Here is a 24,422-nt window from a genome sequence, read left to right as displayed (position 1 = left end):
GGCTATAGAAATTTGTTTCATAAATAAAAATAAATTCATTTTCCACCATACTGAATAATGAAATTCCATGCAGTATGAAAATCAAATCTTTTTAGCAGTTCCATCGCCTGGATTGTGAATTTAGCAGCCTGGATGAAATTTTATAAGAAGTGATAGCAATTAATTGGGTGGGGACCAGAAATGTCCGTTAACTACTATCTGCCAATTAAAGGTAAAATCCTGTTGGATAATATTTTTAGGACAGTCAGTAGTGCTATAGAAATAGGCTGTTCATTGATGTGAAGTCTGCTGCTTTAATTAGCAGAATACATCTGTCTTGATAGGTCTATAGAAGCAAAAGGAAGTATATTGAGTGTTTTCCAAATAATAAAAATTTCAAGACTGTGATCCTTTATGCCAGCCTTCCCCAGAATTGATGTTGTTCAGAGTCATGGGTTTTAGGTCTGAGGTGACAACAAGCAGGATTTCTCTGTTAGATCCTCTTAATAGGTTCCTCAAGCAACAGACTGACCTCATCTTAGCATTTCTTACATGTATTCTTCTTACTATCTTCTGTTACACCCTCTTGCCTCACCCCAATTTTGCCTCCAGCTCGTCCACAGGCTGCAAGATATTCCTGTGCAGCGGGTGCCTTATAAATATTGTTTCACTATCACTGGTTAATCAGCCCCACGTGTCAACTTTCCTGATGACAGATTTTACGCTTTTCAAGCTGCTCTATACAGCACATTGGTTTTGTCTCCAAATCTGTCTTTGTACCGGTAGAACTTGTAGTTATCAGATTCCAGTTGCAAAGATTCAGATTAACCTGAACTCGGTTGAATTTTGCGGCATGCTTCTGCTGTTTTAAACGCAATTGCCTGTATGCAGCTCAGAGTTCATGGCAATGTTTAGCAGCTGAAGGGGCTGAGCTGCATTTGAGGCAGTCTGGTCCAATGGATGAGTCTGCTTGGAAAGACAAACGTGCCCCTGCGAGCCTTATGCCAAATCTTGCACTCACGAAATAGAGGAAATATTGTTCTCTGCTTTTTCAAATCTAGCAACAGAAACATTCCAAGTCTTTTTTTGTTATGCTATTATAGAAGCAGATATTCCTTTTTTCACCTTACCTTCCTGGAAACAATGGTCTTCCTTTTCCTTCCTTCCTTCCTTCCTTCCTTCCTTCCTTCCTTCCTTCCTTCCTTCCTTCCTTCCTTCCTTCCTTCCTTCCCCATCACATGGATTTGGTACAACTGTTCTATGTAACGATAGGATTAGCTACTTGTTGAAAGATGTATTAAATGTACCACTCCATCAAGAGCTGCACACGCATGCAGGTGTATACACACACAATGACGCAACTGGCTTTTCCAAATTAGAACATATTTTCAATTTATTAGAAATAGTACCAGGGTATTTTTTTTTAAAGCAACAGCAACTCTATGCTGGCAAATAGGATACATTCAGAAGGGAGGTCAGTTGTTTTCATAGCAGGTTCTGGAATGATATGTTTAGCTTATGATCACGCTGCCAAGAATTTCCCATATGGATGTTCTACTGTGAATCTTTTTAGAGAAAAATTATTGGCAACAAATAAATGCTACTTAGAAGACTCTCTGTTGTTCATAAGGCTGCAGAACGAAGGCCGATTTGCCTCTTGAACAGGCTGCGTCTGCTGCTGATGCTGAGTAGAGATGGGTCTAATTGCAGAATGAGTGGCAGAGAAAGTGAGACAGAAAGGAAAGATTGCAGCCATAAAAAACTAGTTTATTGGGAATGCTTCCTGTCTAAACCACGCCAAAATGAATGCATGCCCCAGCTCTTGCTTAAATCCTATTCATTCCATGGTGTTGATGTATATTTTCCCCATATGATACATTTTCATAATCTGCACAAGGGAAACTCAATCATTTTCATCAATTCTACTGAAAACAACATCAATTTTTAACAAGTAACCTGAACCCTACTTTAACTCTTTTTGTTGTTGTTGTTAAAATAAAAGAAACAACCACCACCATAAAACAAGGGAAGAATGCACTCAGTTAGAATAGTGGAAATAAATAGGTTTTCCTCCCCTCCCCCAGTAACTGGCAGCATAACTTTACCCAATTAAAATGATTTTTCGGTTTATCAGATATAGCCAATTAGGAATGTTAAACTTATTTTAAAAGAAAGACACTGACAGTGTCTAATTATATACATATATGTTTGGGAGGCAAATTAGTTTGCGTGAAAGCTGCACGCTGGTGTTACCGCTCTTATACAATACTTCCATCTAGTGGATACTGTTGGGGTTATTTAGTTTTATTGAAAGGCAAGGCAAGGAGACTGGTATTAAAGAAGGTACCTACTGTATAACTATGGAGGGAGACCATTCCATAAAACAAACTGATTTAAAATAATCATTTCCAAAGCTGTGCATCATTACACTTTTAACAGGCGTTTGAAATCTGTTTCCTTCTGAATTCCAGTGAAATGTTTGAGCAACGAGTGAGCTTAGGGAAGCACAGCCGGGCAGAACGCCAAACAGCTTGTAAACCCTTGATTCCAAATAAATGAAGGCTAGACTTCAATCACTTCTTTTTTCCCTCCCCTGTGCTGTGATTTTTCTTGTGGAAATGGCATTATTGGGAAAGTGACAATGGCATCCATTTTAGGCACTCCTGCTGGTAGTTTGTGCTGTTGGCGGAGGCTCTGATTCTAAATGTATGAAGATTTGGAGTGCTTAGCACGTTGTGCCGAGCCAGAAAGTCGTCCAGCTTCTCTGTTGCCTTTTAAATACATCCCCCGGCAAGCCTTCTTCTATAAGCTTTTTCAGTCGCATATCTAGAAATGATTGCATGCCATAGACATTTTGAAGCATTGAGATTGTGTATAGAGGACAAGAATTGGGAGGCTGTCAGCGGTGGGAATATGTCGCTCTTCCAGTGTTGCTGAACTACAGTTCCCAGCTTCATTCACTAATAACCATCCTGGTAGGGGTAGCTGGATGTTTTAGTTTAGTAAACATCTGGAGAGAGAGAGAGAGAGAGAGAGAGAGAGAGAGAGAGAGAGAGAGAGAGAGCGCTATACAGTTTTGGCAAAGATCCAGAGATCTACAGATCCCCACATTCCCCACTCTATGGCCACGATGAGCTTCTATATTCCAATCAAGATAACACTAACTTGCTAGAACCAGCCACTGAAAGTAACCTTGTGGTAAACCAAGCTTTTATTGTTCTTCCTAAGTTATCTAGTGACCATATCATAGCTCAGAAAGTGAGCTGGTATAGCTCTGCTTCTTCTACTTCAGTAACATTTGGCATGAAGCTATAACCAGAAAGCCGTAAAGAGTGTCATGCTATGGCTATTCATTTTTCCAAACCAAGCCAACCAGAATCTGAGCTAAGTAGGACTGTGGATGTAATTTCCTGCAAAGATCTCAAAATCAGATTATTATATTTGGGCTGTCTGGAAAATATGCAGGTATTACTGTTCAGTTGCTATTCCACAGTCTACCTAGATGGGGTGGAAACAAAGCCTACAATACTCATTTATCCCACTTTAAAAACAAATCCATAAGCAACTTCTGGTGAGTTTGATCTTGACATTGCTAGTGTTTTTATTCCAGGAAGGAATCCTTATGACACATTGTTTTCCTTAATTATATAATAATATAGTTTTTCATGATCTCTACAGTAATTTCATTTCCATCACATTAACGTGATTCGTTTTCTGGTGTTGGTGTTTACAGCAACATGCGTCATTTCTTTTATCCAAAGAAGTAGTTCCTTATAAATTATTTCTATCAATAAATCCAGGTCTCTGTTGTCTGCTTGTAACTTGGATATTTTATCCTTGTAGCATTCAGTAATTTGAAGAGTCAAGAGTTCCAGCTCTGATCCTTTAATAAAAATTCCCTAGGATTTTTATCAACAATGAAGCATATTCAAAACAGCTGTTGGATGAATTGAATTAGTTCCTAGAGGCATGTTTTGTAAACTGTTGGGTACAACATCAAGAGAAACCTTGTGTGAATGAGATGCACCAGATCAAATAACACTGTAATATGTTTGTGTTTTACAGTGTTTGTACCTACTGTATATAGCTCTAAATCACTACGATGAAAAAATGAATCATATGCATACATTAACCACTTTCAAACCCATATTTCATTATTAGTTAAATATATGTAATCAATTAACATTATCTTATCCTGATTTTTTTTCTTTAGTAAACATAGTATGTAGTCAAGATATATATGATGATACATCATCATTATCTGAATTTGATCCTCTGATAACATCACCACCAGTGGTGGTATTCAGCAGGTTCTGACCAGTTCTGGAGAACCGGTAATGGAAATTTTGAGTAGTTCAGAGAACCAGCAAATTCCACCTCTGACTGGAGATTTTACAGTATCCTTCGCCTGCCACGCCCACCAAGCCACGCTCACAGAACCAGTAGTAAAAAAAATTTAAATCCCACCACTGATCACCACTCTACTTTCTATTTGAAACAGAGCTGGTTTGTGATTTTCACCAGAGCCATAGAGAGCCTTAATCCCCCGCTTTCATTGTGGAGACTGTGGTCCCATTTCTGATCATATTTCCCCTAAAGCAAATATTCTAATAACAAAAATTGGACATGATGAATGTCTGCCTGCATTTAATGTGCCATCTAATTTGCCATTCAGTCTCCTCTGTTTTCTCTGCAAAGGTCAGGCCCTCATAATGAGGCTGCAGATGATAAGTAATCTAGTAAGAGAGCTACTAGAGGAATCAAGTACCAAGCAGCATAAAACAGGCAGCTAATGAAAATCAGATTTCATAATAGCGGAAGGATAGTCTTGTCTTCTCTCTCTCCCACCCCCTCTCCCTCTCTCTCCTTCCCTCCCCCCTCTCTCTCCCTCCATTCCTTTAATGTAAGAGAAACTTTTCTTTTCTGATTTTTCTGTGTGTCTTCATAATCACCACTTTTACCACAGAATGTCAGAGTATAAAGTGCAAAGGAAAAAGATTGCAACAATTGTGATTTCCATGGAAACACTACAGATTTGCCATAAAAGTTTGATCCTATGTAGACAGTACTATCCGTACTTATTTTCCAAGTGGGTGCAATGCAGACTCTAAGAAACACTCCAGGATGTCCCATTAAGAATTAGAAAAGATATAATTTGACACACAGGCTCTCAGTGACTATAGAAACAGAAAAGGATATTTCACACAGGGTTGTTGTTGTTTTTTCACATCGCCAGAAAATTAGTTTCTATGATTGCAATGGATGCTATTAACAATGGGAGACAGTCTCTGGGCCAAATCCCTTTCTTACACCCCACCTCAATTTTTCTGGTCCATGGTGACCTGCTAAATCAAAGTTTAGTCCATAATGTCCCATTTCTTTCTTTTTTTAAAATTATTTTTAATTTTAATTATGAGAATACAACACAATACCTCCAACTTATCCTTGTTATACATACATACATACATACATATATACATATTCTACTTCATCATTTATAATCTCATTTAAATTATTAATTACTAAATAATCTAATCATAACTACTAATATTTTGAACTTGTCTTCTACTATATAACCATTGATAAAAATTTATTCCATTTCTTTTATGTCCCATTTCTTTTATGTTTCGTATAAATGATATTGATCATATTTGTTCCTACAGAGTATTAGGCTGATTATAAAGTGAATTTGTGTGGATAGAAAAATAAATACAATAAGGTTGTCCGAGCCAGCCCATAATCTTATCATTAAACAGAATAGAGCAATTGGCCACCCTTGATTTGGAAGCATCCATACATATTCAGGATGGATATTTTCTTTCAAGTGCTTTTAAGAGGAGGGTAAAATAAGGGGTCCTTTTTTCTCTAGCTGCTTCTAAAGACAACAGATGGACTGCTTTGCAAACAAATCTATTCTGTAGGTATTACAATTCAGCTTCAGCAAATCCCGAATGTCCAAATGCTAAAATATAATATGTTTGCTTAAATTATGCAAATCAGGAAGGATAGCCTTTTAAACTGTTTAATGTTCTCCTTATGTTATTTCTGTGGTTTTAAATTGCTGATTATATTAGGTAATTTCTTTTTTAATTGTGTTTAATTAATTAATTTGATCTGTATATCTTTTCATTATTATTATTCACTGCATGGGTGACTTGTTTATTGTAATCCCAGCTCAGCAGAACCAAATGTATTTTCTGTATCAAAATTGCTAGGATTAGCAATACTTTAAACTGAATATTGCTTTTCCGTACAATTCTCAACTTTCTAATTCTTAGATATATTTTAGGCATCGTGTCTCATAATAATGGACACTGTGGGTCATTAGTTTATTTTAAAAAATGCTTTTATAAATTGAATCAGTTCGTTATAAGAATAATGAGAGATCTATAAAGTTGATATATGTTATTTCTTTTGGTAGCTAGAGATATACTGTGTCCACAGATACACTGATTTATTTCAGGTTCTATTCTGCTCCTTCCTACTGCCATAGCCACAAGTTTGGAAAAATATATGGAAAGGAACTATTTCATATACCTGTGATGGCCAACCTATGGCATGCCACAGGTGGCACGCAGAGCCATTTGTGCTGGCACCGTGAGCTGCAGGCAAGCTTACTTCACTGGGCATGTGCATGCCTCACAGCTGATTTTCGGCTGGTTTGAGGCCTTTTTTGGCCTCCCAAAGGCTTGAGGAAGGCTTCTGCAGGCTGAAAACTAACCCCATTTCATCACTTCCTGTTTTTCCAAAAATACCAAAAGTGATGAAATGGGCAGAAGCCTGCAGAAGCCTTCCTCAGGCCTTTGGGAGGCCAAAAAAGACCTCAAACCGGCCAAAAATCAGTTGTGAGGTGCAGTGCAGGTAAGGGGGCAGCAGGGATGGGCGGGTGGAGATTACACATGCATGTGTAGCGGGTGTGTGGGGGCGCGCATTACCTTCTGGGTGCTGGCACTCGAGTGCGAGCATGCAAGCACATGCACAATTTTTGGCACCGGAGCCTAAAAAGGTTAGCCACCACTGTCATATATATTTATGAATATCAATAGTCCTCAACTTATAATCACAATTGAGTCCATTGCTAAGCAAGGCAGTTGTTAAGTGAGTGGCCCCCTGTTTTATGACCTTTTTTGCCACAGTTGTTAAGTGAATCACTGCAGTTCTTAATGGTATCACTGCAGTTCTTAAAGGAATCTGGCTTCACCCATTGACTTGGCTTGTCAGAAGCCAGCTGAGAAAGTTACAAATAGTAATTGCATGACCCCGAGACAGTTTAACTGCATAAATACATGCCAGTTGCAAGTACCCAAATTTTGATCAAGTGACCAATGCTACAATGGTCATTAAGTGTGACAACCAGTATAAGTTTTTTTCAGTGCCATTGTCACTTTGAATGGTCACTAAAACATATGGTTGTAAGTCAAGGATTACCTGTATATATATTTTTCTATTTGTCATACTCAAGAACAGCGGTGTTTAAGCTGGAAGTCCTGGAAGGCCAATGGATAATTTTGGAGGTGAGGTATCTGTGAACTTGGATGGGAAAAATAATAGAACTTTACTTTTGCTAAACCACTAACTGAAATTTGGCTTTTCATTCAATAATAATCTGTGCAGGCCACAACGTAATTTACAGTCACTAAACTCCATTAATGTTTCTTAACATCAATTATCTAAAATTATTATATCTTTTAAAAAAGAGTGTGAGAGCCAATCTGGTGCTTAAAGGCATGAGGCTTTAGTTCTACCTTAGGCATGAAGCCAATTGATGGTTGGTCACCCTCCCTCAGTCCTAGAAAGAAGGCAACTGCAAACCACTTCCATAAATCTTGATAAGAAAACTGTAGGGCCATACAAGAGTCAAGACTGATTTAAAGAAAGCTCCTTCCACCAATGTCCTATTGGATTAATAAAGAAGTCCATATGTGTGTTATTTTTAATAACTTTATCAGTTTTTGAGCATGATTGATTTCCTTTTTAATAGTCTTGATTGTCTGTTGTCTATGCACTTTCATGCAGCAGTATGCAGTATATGATCTCGCTCTAAGTGCCTTTGTACGGATGGGATGATGGAATGGAAAATAAATGACCTTTTCAAGAGGTGTGATACGTTCCCTGTAGATATCTGCCTTGTACTTCAAAACATGAGGATGAATTTTGTCTATAGGGGAATAACTGTGCAAATTTCAAGTTTCAGACTTTATTTTTTTAACAAAACGTGGACATCCCAAAATTTATTTTTTTAACAAAACGTGGACATCCCAAAAGGGGTGGTGGAACCCAGCTTGGGGAATATATTGATTTAGCGTATGGAACTAGCATATTGCTTCTAAAAGCTCTGACATACATTTAAGGATAAAGACTAAGAAGTTGGTATTTGTCAAATAAACTGAACAAAGGTTACAATGGAAATGAAAAAAGTAGGGCCTTCAGGCAAAATGTATAGGTTTCAAGGAGAGAAAGAAGAAGAAATAAAGCATGAGATATCATAATTATCTGTTCTAAACCCAAGAGACTGCCCTTTGGGATTATTTGTGGGTATTTTGAAAAATACTATAAACTCAGGCTATCTTCTAATCTCCCAGCTCTTAGTTATGCACTTAAGAGAATCAAAAACATGAGGCTTGTTTAAATACCCTCAAGAACAACATTTTATATGACAAACTCCCAGATATCTTGCAATAATGTTGGAGAAACCAAGTAGCAGTTCAGTTGTTTTGGCCCCAAAGCTACAAAAATTTCATATTACAAAATCCTACTACAAAATCATTTAACAGCACCTTCTCGAGCTTCTGTAAACATACTGGCTGAATCCCACAACTGGCATCTTCAAAAATTGCTAGGGTTAATGTGGTTAGTATGGATACAGTTCCCCCCCAAAAAATAAGGGAGAGCAGGATGGACGAATTGCTGTTAACAGATGGCATGCCACACATGAAACCATGTTTTGGATTCAGAGGGCCTTTTCCTAGACTCTTTTTCCCAAGTTGTTCCATAATAGAATAATGGAACCTCTATTAGAAGAAGATCTAGCCCTAGAAATAGGGGTTAGTTACCTGTAGAACAAATATGAAAACAACCCAATTGATTGAGAACCCATTCGCCCAGTGGTGCACGATTGCTAATCACCTAATCAACTATGGAACTACCAATGTTCAAAAAAGGTTAGTTCAACCACAGAGAGAATCAAGGAAACCATATCAACCTCTAGTCCGCTGGGACTCTCTACTCTTCTATAGTGGGTGAGGACAAAAAGTAAAAATGAGGATTCAGGACCTGGAGAAGGATAAACTGTGGGAGGATACCCTTTTTGTCTGTATTAGCAGCAGGGAGAGAAGGCTTATTTTGTATTAATCTTCTCAGTCCTACTGGGTATGACATAATTGCGAAGAGTTACTTTATACCCATATATTTGGATCAAAAATATTAACCTCTTCTATTTTTGTTCTTGATTTGGGAGAATGGTTGAGCAACATGAAGCCCCCTGCTTGACCATTGGGTGAACAGACCAACAAAGAAAGGAATAAGAAGACCAGCTTTGGAGACCATGAGAAGATTGAATAAAGCTAGAGAGAACTGTAAGGACAGAACAAGAAAATCCAGTGGATCTCACATTCAACCACAGTTACGAAAGGTTCTATGGCTTTGAATCTATGCTCCATATGGAGCAGAACAAAACTAATATTTGTTATTAAAAAAAAAACCAAAAGAGATCCTTATCTGTGTTTCCTTTGATGTTATGAGGGACAAATAAGCATCAAGCATCAGCATGCAAATAAAAACATACTATGGTGGATACTCGGGTGGCATCCACACATTGCAGATGAAAATGTTCCAGGATTCTGATAATTCTTCTGTTAAGCCTTTGAATTGATTATTAAAACAGATTTTTTTTTTAATGTTTGGAGTCAGTGAGGCATATAGGTATTTACACATCCTGGCAATTTTCTGGGAAGACTTTCTTTAATCACTTGAGGTATAGCTCTCTGGAAATTAATCAAGGGGGAACTACACAATAAATTAGACTTGTACCTTACTGTAGCCCTCATGTGTATCATAAAACAATTTATGCTAGCCATAGAATAAATAAAATCAATCATAGGTCAGGTCACTAGCTAATGCAATTCACAAAAGACTGTCATACAGCTGCTCAAGGTAAGAAACTGGTGACAATGTGGCATAGCCATATGGAACAAACGGTGCAATTTCTCTCCAGCCACACAAGATGCCATGGCTGTGGTGTTTAGTGACAGCTGGATTATTAGCTTCTTACTGAAATTCAGATAGTTCATTTTTTTGCTCAAAATTTTTCCCAACCAGTAAGTTTGTGCATCATAAGGAAGAGATCTTTTAATGCATTCGACATTACACAGCTGTGCAATATTGATGTAACAGAGTTGTTGATTAATATTCATGTAACTGAATTGTTGATTAGTAAAAGTTTGTAGAACCTGCCTATGCAAATTTATCTGCTGTCAGGCAAAAACTTTTCCTATGTGAGACCTTTTTCTTTCACTAGTGGCAGGCAAAAAAGGGAATAATAATAATAAACATTTCCTTCTTCCTTTCTCTGCCATGGCATATTACAAAATCAGTTAAAGCTGAAATGGGAGGCTCATCCTGAAACCTGCAGCATCTCAAACGATGGGGAAATATACTGGGACCAGAGGTTCCTTGAAGCCCAGTATCAGAATGGTTTGATATTGATTCTAATATCAAATATTGATTCCAATATCAAGTATTGATTCCAAACATTGATTTCTAATGTTTGGACGTGCTCAGTTACTTTTATCCTGAGAGAGATAACGTTGGAGCCACAGTCCAGATGATTTTGCTTGGTGCCTTAGTGGAAAGCCTAGCCACCAAGAACCAGCATCTGAAGGAGACCAGAGCTCAGCAGGAAAAGCTGATCAGATATTTGGAACAGCAGAAAGCGGCTTATCCCCAGGTCCTGTTGCATTGTTTAGGCCTCCTAAAACAATTGGCTCATGAGTTTTGCCTTGTGTCCAGTCCAAACTGGACTAGCTCAACACCCAGTATATGGAGATTAAACGCAATGCATTGTTGCTGAAGATATGGTTTAAGGGACTGAAGATCGTATCAGAAACTTACACACCTGAGATAGTGAATGTGCATCAGGTGATCAGGGACAAACAGCAAGGTGGCTTGAACCAGGAAGAACAAGATCTAGTCATTTCCCACAAGATCCTTTTGAATTACGAGATCCTGGGGCCGGAATTTGAGGAGTTAATAAAAGAATACATGCGGTTGCAAGAAATTCTTCAGAACCGCTGGTGGGTGCTGACCGAATTGAACAAAGCCTGAACAAAGCCACCGCCTCACACATCGTTTGAGTTGTTTCAACAGCAAAATGATCCCTGTTCATGGCTACTGCTTGCTATGCTAATTCTGATATTCCCTTGCATTTTTTTCCTCATTTGGATTTTTTATTTTATTTCATTGGCTGCCTGGAAATGAGAAAGGGAAGTATTTAGGCTTCAAAATATACACCGGAGCTGTATAACAGGTGAAACAGAGCTATATGCAACCAACTCCATTTTTAGAATGATAAATAGTTGGGAATGTTTCTGCATGCTACAGAGTAAGAAAAAGGCAAGAAAACAACAGCATATGTCTTGGGATAAAACAATCTCTGTGCAAGTTGATGAAAATCTGTGGAAGGAAGCAGCCAGAAGTGTGCATAATGGGACTCTGCTTCTGGGGATGGTTGGGCTTATCTAGGTGACAAATTGATGAGAAGAGACTAGGGGAAAAGGTTGATTTAACACAATGATTCGAAATTTGGGTTGTGCAGCTGTTGCCTGCAGACCTACCAAGATAAATTCAGAAGCCATCTCTCTGTGGTGGTAGATTAATAGCAAAAATGCTAAAGAGTGTGCTGAAATTCTTGGTGCAGAAAAATCCTTATGGCAGATGGCTGGAAAAATCTAAGAACTGCAGTATACTAACTGGGAAAAGCTGAAGTATATAAAGGAAATACTATTCCAAATATAACTAGTTGCTAATCTTAGCTGTCTTGCTTAAAAGAAAGATGGAAAGAAAATGAGATGGGCATATATAGAATACCAACAGAAGGGGATATCTGTAGTTTGGGGTTGAATTGTTGGAGCCCTTGGTACTGTATGGACTTGGTTGTTTGCTCGCAGATGCTTCATTACCCAACTAGGCAGAGGTGGTATTCAGCAGGTTCTGACCAGTTCTGGAGAACCGGTAGCGGAAATTTTGAGTAGTTCAGAGAACTGGCAAATACCACCTCTGACTGGAGATTTTACAATATCCTTCCCCTGCCATGCCCACCAAGCCATGTCCACAGAACCAGTAGTAAAAAAAATTGAATCCCACCACTGCAACTAGGTAACTTCAATGAAACATCTTCAAGTAAACAGCCAAGCTTAGGAAACTCCAAGAATTCCACGTATACAGAATTATAAATTAAATGTAAAGCCAAGTGACTAGAAGAAACATGGAAAACTCCTCCTGATTTGCTGGCCTACAGCTCCCATTATCCCCACCTTTGGAAATATTGACTGGGGTTACTTAGACTGGCTGGAAGCTAATACTATCTAGAATCCCAAACTCTAAAATAAGGTTTCTGTTGACATAGATCGAATTTTCAATAGAAGAAACTATGTTATGGGTCAAGCACTGGGTCCAAGAAGGAAAAAGGTTACTTATTAAGAAAGCCAGTAATGAGGGAAAAGATGAATATTTTGTTCTGGAAATTAGTCTCCTCCTTGGATCTTAAAGTATAATGAAGCCAACACAGATAATCCTGTAAATCCACAAAATAAGACAAAATTCATTTAGTGACTGCTTGCGGTTATAATGAAAAAGTAATTTTACAACCAATCTTCACATTCAGGATCTTCACAAGTCTGTAAAGCCAAGGAAAACTAAACTAGGATTATAAGCACAGTTGTGGTTTTACTTAGCACTGGTTTCACTTAATGGCCAACTTGCCAATTGTTGTCACTGAATAAGGACTATTTGTAAAAGGCTCAATTCACAACATCTACCGACTAAAAAAATAGTTTTACTCAACTGCAAATCATCACAAGTTCTTATGGACAGTACAAATGTGCTCTTACTATAAAGGATAATGCATACATTCCATTTAGTCCATGAATTCTAATTTAAAGAGATCATAATTTGAATCCATGCAGTAAAAGAACCCATCCATTTAAATCAAAGAAGTGGTCTGTATGATAGACCCCACAAAGACCTCATGCAGCTTTTTCAGTGTTGAACTACTCCTAAATATCTTAACAAAAGTCCTCAAATGTGGCCTATTTTAATGAATCCCATTGAACAAAATTCTGAACATCTTTCATAGTAGAAAGTCGCCAGCTTTCTGAAAGGGAGGACTTTTAAAGCTGGATATTCAATGATCTGTTTGGGATACAGCTGCTAGCCTCCCAAAATTGCACTAATATTGTCCTGCTCAAAAGCAAATCCTTATTCACTAAGAGTTCTGCTTTCTCTTCAGTGTCTACTGTTTGGATTTGTTACACTCTTTGTACCTTATGCTCCCTACTACTAAGCCACGACTCAGCTAGCACTTCAGTGTAAAGGAAAAGCTTCTGAAGGAACACATCCAAGAAAAAGTCTCCCACACTGAAGTAGGAACTCCCTTTTCATTGTCAGTGTTTCCAGGAGGAATGTGTTGCTGTTACTCTTTCCACACAAGGAATTTAGGCTCTTTCCTTTTGGAGGAATCTCCAGGAGGACATAAGAAGTGTCAATGCAAGACCCTGCAATCACAGCTATTGTGTAGTGATTTCTGTCCTGCAGTAAAAGATCTACTGTATTCTACTTCTTCATATTTCCTTTAATGTTTCGAGCATATAATAATAGTTCCTCCACTGTGTGCTGAAAACAAATAGAAATCTGGGAACTACAAGGAATTTCCTAGTTCAAACCTCCCTTCAGTTATAAATTAAGCATCTCACAAGTACAGTATCCCTTCAGTATTTGCTTATGGGGACAATATTAGTGTAATGTTTTGTCCAGGGAGCTTTGGTCAATAAATCATCATTACCATGTCAGGATTTTCTCCTCACTTCATCTTTCCCTCTGGACTTGGTCTACCTAAGAGGAAGGATGTCACTAGTTATTTTCATCACTTCTCATTTATTAGGAGGAGATTACATGCACTGGCTTGAAGAGAAAGTGACATTTATTTAGAATATGAGCCTTACCAAATTCTAGGGCAATTTTGAGATTATAAAAATACCCCTTGTATACTGAATATTTGAAATGTGAGATTATATTATCATGATTAAATTCCTTTCACATCTTTTAAACGATGAAATACAATACCTACCCAGTATCTAACCTAACCCGATTCTCTGAAGAATGAAACATTTGTTTATTTATTTCTCTTCTTTAAAATGAGAGATTAAGTGCACCATAAAGGAGCATAACACTTCAGTCCCAGAAGTGGGAGGAATACAAAAATTCATAGTTGCCCAATTTCATCTTCCATCAAGGAAAAAGAAAATTATACATTTCTAATATTAGGAAAATGAAATGAGTGTCTAAATGACTGCAGAAGACATTTCACGGTAGACTGATGGGAAACATGCTATAGGCATTGTCATTAGTAGAAAACCACAAACCAAAATTTTCACAACAGAGATTTGCACAAAACTGGCTAAATCTCACAAGGGACAGATTGTTGGGCTGATGCAACTCCTTACTATTTATGATGCTGCAACAACAACAACAACAAAACTAAGAGTGGGATTTAATATGGTGGCATTAATGCAATTCATAAATATATAGCTATTATTCAAAAAAAATAGTAGGCATGAGAACACTCATCTTGGCTTGTTAACTGATGGAGGAACTGCTCTGCATCGAGGTTTGTACACTAGCTGTTTGCAAAGAAAGAAAACTTGTATTCACATTAAAAGTTCCGTGCTTTCAGTACAAATAGCAGGTGCAAAATCATTGTTCCAGAGAATGAAATCAGGACTAGAGCCATCTTCCTCATCCAGGTTTCTCATCCAGATTGCCCCCATCCCAATATCTATTTTAGTTTTTAAAAATTCAAACAGTTTTTTTTTTAACTGACTGAATAGCCTCATTCTGGTTTGTCCCTGAGGAAGAAAAGGCTTTTCAACAGCATACAAAAACAGATATACTTCAGTTGCAAAATGAGGTGCTATTATATGTCCCATCTTTGTTGTTATTTTTTTCCAATTAACCAGAAACAAAAGCCAATCTTTAATCTTCCATTATAAGGAGAACTTCCAATTCCACCATAATTTTAGACCCTTTCCCCTTGTATTCTTTCCAACTCAATATTCTTCTCTAAGTGGAAAGGAAGAGGGAGTAACTGGAACTGTAACCACAATGAAAATATAATTGCACTACATCTGAACAAAGAAAAACAAATTTCCAACATCTTTTTAAGAAGTTCTTTGTTTGGCAGAGCTTTTCATCATATATTGCAGACATTCTTGAAACACTTGAAAATTGTATCAGCATTCTTTATTTCTGCTAACCAATTTGGAAAACCCTTTGGCAATTAAAAATAAACAAGAGGGAACAAGTCAGATGCAGGGAAAGAAACCCAAGGGTGTTTATAGCTGTGCCGAAATGCTTGCAAAACCTTTTTCCCCCCCTCCCTTTAAAGATTTTTCTCCACAATTTTTCAAGATGCTGATTCCCTTAGCTTTCCCACTGTGGCGGCCCAAGGCTTTTTGTCATGCTGCAGCTGTGATCTGATAAAATAAATGACACTTGGAGGGGCTCATGTCCTTAGTAACAGTTATAATAGAGTTTCTAATGTGCAATAATATTCAAATGAATATTAAAACATCACAAAGCAATAATAAAACCGCAGCTGTGCCACTATAGAAAACCACAGATTCTAAAGGAATAGGAGGCAACCCAGCACTGAGTTACGCATTGATACCTGCAGGGCAGCCAAGGTTATCTCTCAAACTGATGGAAAATAAGGCATATGGAATTCTGCTCACAAGGAGCCAAAGGATGATTCCCAGAGGAACCAAGGGGAGCTCAACAAAAGAATATTCTCCAGCCCCTTTTTGACTTCGCTATTCCATCTTTCCATCTCGTTCTAAAGCTAGAGCTTTAAGAATTCATATTTAGGATTAAATGAGCCATTACCTGAAACAAATGTGCAGTTGCTCTCCACAGCAACCACTGTGCTTATAAGCTCTCCAACTGCTTTTTTGTGTGTGTGGGGGGTGTGTGTGGATGGATTTTGGAAGTGAGTGTGCTAGTAAGTGGCAGCATCTGGCCAGTGAGGCTAATATTGGAAGGTAAGCTGGGTTGACTCCAGTTAGACTTTTAGGGGACTCCATTTAGGTTTTGGCTGGATTGGGACATTGAAAAGCATCCAGGAACAGACAATGGGAAATCACCTTATAATTTTGCTTGTTTGTGTCCGGAGCTTGATTTGAGGAAGACTTTATTTTATCCAGGAGCATTAAATAAGGCATGTCTTCCCTTTTAAGATACTAGCATCTTGTTTATGCCATCAGTCAATCAGTTTGTGGTGATACAATCCAAGGGAAAAACATATGCCTTCCTTCTGCTGGTTGTATAAATTAGTTGCTGCATTCCAGTCAAGGTAAAGCCAGGTCAAATTAAGATGGTAGCTAAGAACTTAATTAGCAGATGCATAGGGAGGATGAAATGAAGAATATATGATCAAATCTGTACCTCAAGTTCAAAATTCAGAGGACTTTCTGTTTTCCAATCACATCAGCTTTTAATACCTTCCTTCATAGATGAAGAGACCAGTGATTAATAAATGATTACTCTTACTTACTCTAATAGAAGAGAAGCACTGAATGCATTTCTTCTGTGTAATAAACTCACTCATCATTAAAAAAAATCAATGAGAAGCTATTAGCTCCATCATTTATTTCTGTTCCTCCTTTAATGTTGTGAATAGTCAAGGGATACATTCACACGAGGGACTAAACTACACTGAGATTAGCTCAAGCAAGTTACTCTGGATTGAACACTTTCACACTTTTCTAGTTTTTGTTCACAGTGGGGACACAGATCTAGACCACATCTTTCACCCTGACTTATCACTTGGAGAGGGCAAGTAACCCCCAAAACATTTTATTTGACTAGGATTCAATTCTGATACCAACTGGAGCAGGATCCAACACTGCAACTTTTTCAGCTGTTCTTTCAGGCAAACAACTTAAATGAAGACATCAGGATACAAACTAGGATGGATGTGGAGTGGATAGTTTCATTGTGCTACAGCCTATCTCCCAAACCAGGGACAGGAGAGGAACTCCAGCCAAATTATTTACAGTCACCGATGCCAGAAGATCAGTGTTTTTAAGGCAAATATCCAGGGTGTTCAGTAGAATAATCAGCAGAGCTGGCTTTCTCTGTTTTTAAAATAAGCCAATTAGTACATATTACTCTCTAAACCAAGCACCTTTCTTTCAGCAGTTAAACCCAGAATCTAAAACTTACCTAACTGAATTGCTACTTGTAGTCTTGAACCTCACATGCCAGAAACACAGTCATAAAAGCAGACCCATTCCTGGTTATTTAAAAAATAATACAATAACAGAGTTGGGAGGGATTTTAGAGGTCTCTACACCAGGGGTCTCCAACCTTGGCAACTTTAAGACTTGTGGACTTCAACTCCCAGAGTTCTTCAGCCAGCTTTGCAAAGCTGGCTGAGGAACTCTGGGAGTTGAAGTCCACAAGTCTTATGCCAAGGTTGGAGACCCCTGCTCTACACCATTCTGGATAAGTGGCTGTCCAATCTCTTCTTAAAAACAGCCAGTGATAGAGCACTCACAACTTTGGAGGAAAGCTGTTTTACTAATTAACTGTACTAGCTGAAATTTCTCCTTAGCTGGATTTTTCTTTGATAAGTTTCCATCTGTTACTTCTTGTCCTTCCCTCAGGAGCTTTGGAGAAAAGACTTGTCCCCCTCTTCTCTGAGAAACATGGGGATGAATTGGTTTTGTCTTTTTAATAAGTCATTTTGAGAGCTTGCTGTGATGAACAGTAATACCCTTAATTTTAAATCCTCTTGGCCAACAGAATTTACATTACAATAGAACGCATCCCAATGCAAATATATTCAATCACTTATAGCAGGGGTCTTCAAACTTGACAGCTTTAAGACTTGTGGACTTCAACTCCCAGAATTCCTCCTCCAGTCATGTTAGCTCAGGAATACTGGGAGTTGAGGTCCACAAATCTTAAACTTGCCAAGTTTGAAGACCCTTGACTTATAGCAATACCGATAGCAATATTTTCCTTGTCTAAGTTTAACTTTTCCAGCAGAGTCAGGCAGAAGATGGCAGAAGAAGTGATTCTGAGAAATAACAAACCATGTATGTATTCAATGATAAACTGTTCTCACCTGCTTCCTTCTCCTCCTTTGTGGTATGGAAAACAGTGGAATAATGTTGCCAGGAGGTTGCCTGGCCATTCTGGAGACCGAGGCTGCCACGCTATTCTTGAAATGATGTAAATTTCTAATGAGAATGGGCTCAGTCTAATCCAGTGGTCACCAACTGGTAGTCCATGGACCACTGGTGGTCTGTGAGAAAATTTTGGTGGTCTGCAAAAAAATTATTTGCATTTTTTATATTGCACTAAATCAGGGGTCCTCAATCTACAGCCCCTGGGCGGGATAAGAGCAATGAATGTTTATGTTGCTGCAGTCTCCTCCTTCAGGGTCTTTTTGTGCGGGTCGGAGAGGGGCAGAAATTCTGACTTGGGGTCTGCTTCAGCCTCCTGGTACAGGACTTTGGGCGAAGGCTGGAGAGAAGTGTCACTGAGGGCCTTGTTCCAGTGGGACTACATCACAGCCTGGAACTGGTTGACTATCTCAGCCCACTGAGCCTCCAGGCGCCAGTACCTGGCCTTGCACTCCCACAGGTTTTCCCTCTGCTTGGAAAGCCTATGTTTGTAGTCCTCAGTGAGGTGCTTCTGCTGAGCCTCCTTCTTGGTCAGATCCAATTTGAAGTGAGCCAGCTGTTTTGCCAACTCTTTCTCATGGCGGCTGCTTAGCTCCAACAACTGCTTCCTGTTGAGGCCCTAAGGAGCCCGGGCAGGCAGGTGAGAAGTGGCTGGGCGCTGAGGGGAGTAGAGGTCGGCAAGGCGCCCCTTGACATGAATGACATCAAGTTGGTCATGCCCACCCAGTCACATGACCACCTTGCCATGCCCACCCAGCCGGTCAGTAGGCAGATCATATTAGTGGTCTGTGGGATTTAAAATTATGAATTTAGTGGTCCCTGAGATTCGAAAGGTTGGTGACCCCTCATCTAATCTATCCACAGATTGTTACCGCATAAAATAACACATACACTTTGGCCTTGGCTTCTGGAAGAAAAAAAGGATGCATATATAAAAAATAAATAGAAAAGAAGGGAAATGTGGCCTGTATACAAGTATTTTTAATGAACATTCTTAAAATGTGTTTTCAGTACCAGACAACCTCTTATAAATATCACCTCTTAGAGAAGAGAGATTATGATAGGGCCTTTTCAGTAGCAACCCAATTCCATGCCTCTTAACCCCAAGATGTTTGGCTTGCCTTTTCTTTATTAAACTGCTCGTGATTTCAAATTATTGTCCATTTTATTTTTAATTTTATTTTTGTACGATGCAAAAGCAATAATTCTATCTTGAATATATGTTTAATATGCTTCCCATTCAAACATTCAGGCAGTTGGTGTTTCTGTATTCAAATCAAAATATTGTGCAGTCTCTACCTGGCCTTATTGCACACATTCTTTCATTCAGTAAAATAACATTAAAATAACAACTTATTGATAGTTTTTAAGTAATTGTGCTATGATCAGACATATAACAAAAATCAATATTACACTCTTGAATTTGGTGATATAAAATCGATGATATTAACAAAAAAGCTCAGTTTTTTTCTTTGCTATTTTCCAATATTATTGAAATTGTATTGTGAGGGTTTTAAAGATAAGCTTGTTGGTATACTAAGGGCTTTTCATTGCTTCACTTGTATATTGCCTCTAGCACTCACTGAGCAGAAGGGAAACAAAAAATTAAATAAACCTCAGAGTTTGTAAATTTGTTATAATTTCATCTATTACTTTGATAAAAGTATACCTGATATCTTCATCTAATAAAGCAACAGAAATGGGGATGAAATTCAGTAAAAATCATGTCATTCTCCATTTCTGCTTCATATTATATTTCAGTTTATAGTTTTATTGTCAGTGAAAGATTGCTTAACTACTTAATTAACTTTAATTAATTAAAGTCTTACTGTCCCCATTTATCTGCATTTACTTCCTTTGATCATGTTTATGTCCATACCTATTTTGTTATTTGTTTGACAAATGAAATAAATAAATGAATAAAATAACTACTTTAATTAATTAACTAATTGCTTAATTCTGGGGTGACCTAGAAAGAAAACAAGTGACAAACAAGTTGTTTTGTCTGGTAGCTAAGTTTGTGCATTTAGATACTAGAAGTTAAATAAAAAATTTGGACCCCACTTGGGCTTTTTTGAGCAATTAAAAGTAATCAGAAATAAATCAGTTGATGTTAGAGAGAGACTAATCAAATTGGAGGAGGAGTCAAGAAGGGAATCAGTTATTATGTAGGCATGAGATGGCAAGGTCTGATCCCTCTTGAATGCCACTGAACCTTATCTAGTCTGGCCCAGTGCAGACTGGGAAGATTCCTGTGAAATTAGGCATGAGCAATAAAGTGGCTAATTCTTCCTATCTCCAACCAGTTGTTCGTTTCTGACAAGTCAAATCTACATTGCAGAGGGATAGCTTGATAAAATGGTTGCATTGATTATAACTGGAATCCTTTGCATATTTACTTGAGAATAAAATCTTCAATGAACACACAGTCCTTTGTTACTGAATAAGCATGTATCAAATAAGAAAGCTGTATTTTTAAATGGCTTTTGGGGCCATCTTAGTCTGCTTATATTGGATTTGCAATATAAGACTTTTTTCAGTCTTATCTGTACACTTTCTCAGAAATATCATTGAAGTAATGAGACTTAATATAAAGTAAAAGCATGTATGATTTTAGATTGGATATAGGTCATCGTTCTCTTTTTGAACTTTTAGAGTCTTCTATTAATTCTTGACAGCGAAAGTACTGAAACTACTCTGGGAGGTAGATGCTATTTCCAAAATTAATTATACAACCCATTTTGATAGAATACAGCCACTTTTGTTCTAAATCTTGCGATCAAAGGAAGTCAGCTGCTGGCAAGCCCCAATGTCCATCATTAACTGCATCTCAATACACAAAGCCTACTAGAAATACATTAGGGAAGTTTGCCAAGTTAAAGTTTTGCTGATGCTTGTCCTTGATTTTTAAAAAAAGGCTCTTAGCTTTATAGCTTCAAAGACTAAAGTAGAGAGAGAGAGAGAGAGAGAGAGAGAGAGAGAGAGAGAGAGAGAGAAAAGTTAAGAGAGAAAAAGAAGTGAAAGCAAGTTCCCGAATGAACATTGCAATCAGTCAAGATTGCAAGACCTTGTGAAACAACCTTTCAGAAGTTTATCAATGGTCATCTTCTTAACCATAAAGAAATAAATGAAAGGGCCATTTATTGTGTAGAAGAACATCAGGCAGGAGGGTCAGATCAAGTTAGTTTTCAGGATTAACTTTTGAAGAAGTGATGGATCTGGCTTGATTATTGCCTTGTGATTTCTTTTTAAAGGGTATGGTTTTTGCCGTAGTTCTTGCTGGGAGGAAGAAGAAAATAATATTGGCTCTACAGTCTTGAAAATGTAATATCTTAATGTGCACTTTAGATTTGTTTTATCATAGCCATCAAGGTTGCAGTGATTTTGAAACTGAAAATTCAAAAGTTCAAATGTAGAAGAAAAGAAAAACTTTGAAGCACTTTTATGGCAATCAGCACAAAACAAACAATGAAACTAAAAATACTTCTTACTGTAGAAAGTTAGCATCTACCCCGCTCCTAGAAGAATGAAATATTTTGAGAAATATTAAAAAGGCAGAATATTATATTTGCCTGGGTGAGAAATGGAGAAGCATGCTCTTGGAAAGCAGCCTCCACCTTCCTTAATAGCCCACAAGCAGATGTCAGCACTTAAGAGATAGAGAGATATGTAGCTTTATTCATAGGCAAAAATTCCCTGCAGCAAGGTCTGAACAAAGGTAGGATTAGCCCTCAGCCACAATAGGAATTGCCCAACAAGCCCCTTCATTGCATCAGCCAAACTTCAACTGAGCCAGACAAACTCCTAGGATTTGTACATGGCACCATGGGAGTCTGACAACAGCCAATAGAATATACAGTATGTTCTTGCATAGGAACAGAAGTTCAAGTGCAAAGCCCAAGAGAAGGTATAAAAAAAACCCCTCACTCTCAATTCCCTGTGGTCAGCTACTCAGAATCACGCGTGCTTGGTGGTTCTGCTTCATCAATAAATGGACCCTCTTTCCCATCAGCCTCCATTTTGTCTCCAGTGCCTTTCTCTCGGCTTGGAACTGGACCAGATGGATATTTCTCCCAACATTACAAAGAAAAGTTTAATACTAACAAATTATGGTGGAAAAATCCTGAACTTCTTTATAAACTCTCAGCCTAGAAATAATTTACAAATTGTAAATATCAACTTTTACTAGAGAGATATAAAGATTTTTTTACATGACAGTTTTTATATGGTGCACACAAAGCATTCAAAATAATTGTGAACTAGTTGTTTTAGTTCACCTATCCACCATTCTTCTTTCCCTTTGTTAAAAAAAAACGGAAAACTCTTCACCATTTTCTATTTTTTAAAAAAATGCAACACCTGCACAAAAATTAGATGAAATTTTCCTATTATTCTGTGTCCTGATAACTCCACTCCATTTCTCTCCCACTTCCCTCCCACTAGCAGCAGCAACCCTCTAGAAATGGGTTTGCAAGATCAAGGCTGTTTAAAAAATAGCTGTGCTGAGCAGTTCTGTTTTCTTCTCAGGCAGCGAACAAAGAAATAGATTCATTGTCCCTCCCTGTTCTTTACTGCTGCCACTGAGTTTAAGATAAATGAGTGGGAAATGAATGGAATTGGAACACCATGAGCTTCACTATAAACTAATAGTTGGGGTAAGTTTGGGAAATACTGCAGTTCTCAGGTTTCAGACTTCTCCAAGTGTTGTGGGATTCATAGGACTCTAAAAAAGCATGCCCATTCTCTCATTCCTTTCTTTGAAAGTAGATGGGAAACTCTCTCTCTCTTTCTCTCTCTCTCTCTGCATGCGTGCTGAGATAAATGGCAGTAAGAAGAGATTTTATAAATGGATTTAAAGATCCCAGTTCAAAAAAGAAACTCACAAAGAAATCCTCCATTAATTAGGAGTTTTAGGCTGATTATATAGCCATCGCTTATGCCAATAATTAACACTATACAGGCACTCCTTGAATTACGACCACAACGGAGATCAAAATTTCTTTTGCTAAGTAAGGCAGCAATGTTCAGCACCAGATTTTACAAGCGTTTGGTTGAGAAATGGCTACACTCAAGCCAATCACTCTGGTTGTTAAAGTGAACCACACAGTTGTTCAGGAAATTTAGCTTCCCCCATTGACTTTGCTTGTCAAAAACTGACTGGGAAGGTTGCAAATTGGCAGTCACATGACACTGCAACCATTGTGATGCCCGTTGGTTACCAAGAGCCTGAATTTTGATCATATGACTGTGAGGATGTTGCAACAGCTGTAAATGTGAGGACTGGTCATAAGTCACTTTTTTCAGGTCATTATCATTTTGAATGTTCGCTAAACCAATGATTGTAATTCAGCGACTACCAGTAATTATACAGCCATTTAAGGAAGCATCCTTTCTTCTGGTGCTGTTCATCACGCTTTGCTTTTCAAATAGGAATATTTCCCTGTAAATTCCACATTCTACCAGGTTGACTAGATGAATGGATGAATGGTGAATGGGTAGCATTTCTGTGGGAAACATGAAATAAAGTTAATGGAGTCTATAGTCATTTGAAAGATCCATTCAAACATAGATTAGCTATCAGTAATATATAAACATTCGCTGTTGGGAAACATGCCAAAAATCATACCAAAAATGTTTGTGCATAAGTTATTTCCTGTACAAAGTTTGCAAACTACAAAATAGAAAATGTAGGGATGGCCCAAAAATCGGTTTGCATGAATCACCCGCAATATTTTATTTCAACAATCAGGAAAAAATGTGCTTTCTGAAATGGTTTTGCTTTGCTGGGAGTGGGACCGTGCAGTTAGAAAACAGCTGATCCTTGGGTTACTGAGTTAAAAGTGACTGAAATAAGAACTGACAGGTTAAATGTCCACATATATTTTCTAGTTAATATAAATTGCCAGAAACAAGTGAATGCGAAATTGTTGGGGAAAGTGTTTTGTCTTTTCTTCAGTAAGAAATACAGAGTTTATCCTAAAT

At 37.9% G+C, this 24,422-nt stretch overlaps 1 long non-coding RNA gene and 1 pseudogene across 1 annotated transcript in view; one reads left to right on the top strand and one right to left on the bottom strand.

Annotated features, from left to right (window-relative positions):
- Positions 1–1,349: 1,349 nt before the first annotated feature.
- Positions 1,350–24,422, bottom strand: part of LOC148126180 (uncharacterized) — a 29,353-nt gene continuing 6,280 nt past the window's right edge. Inside the window, exon 3 of the long non-coding RNA XR_015742926.1 lies at positions 1,350–2,989. This is a non-coding gene — a long non-coding RNA (uncharacterized LOC148126180). The remainder of the gene's footprint in view (positions 2,990–24,422) is intronic.
- Positions 10,745–11,301, top strand: LOC113435970 (HAUS augmin-like complex subunit 4; annotated as a pseudogene).

The sequence above is a fragment of the Pseudonaja textilis genome, chromosome 3 (genome assembly GCF_049901715.1).
Source record: "Pseudonaja textilis isolate UNSWEBS1 chromosome 3, rPseTex1.2, whole genome shotgun sequence".
Taxonomy (NCBI): Eukaryota; Metazoa; Chordata; class Lepidosauria; order Squamata; family Elapidae; genus Pseudonaja; species Pseudonaja textilis.
The sequence above is the reverse complement of the archived record's forward strand: the minus strand, read 5'-3'. Positions and strand labels throughout refer to the sequence as shown.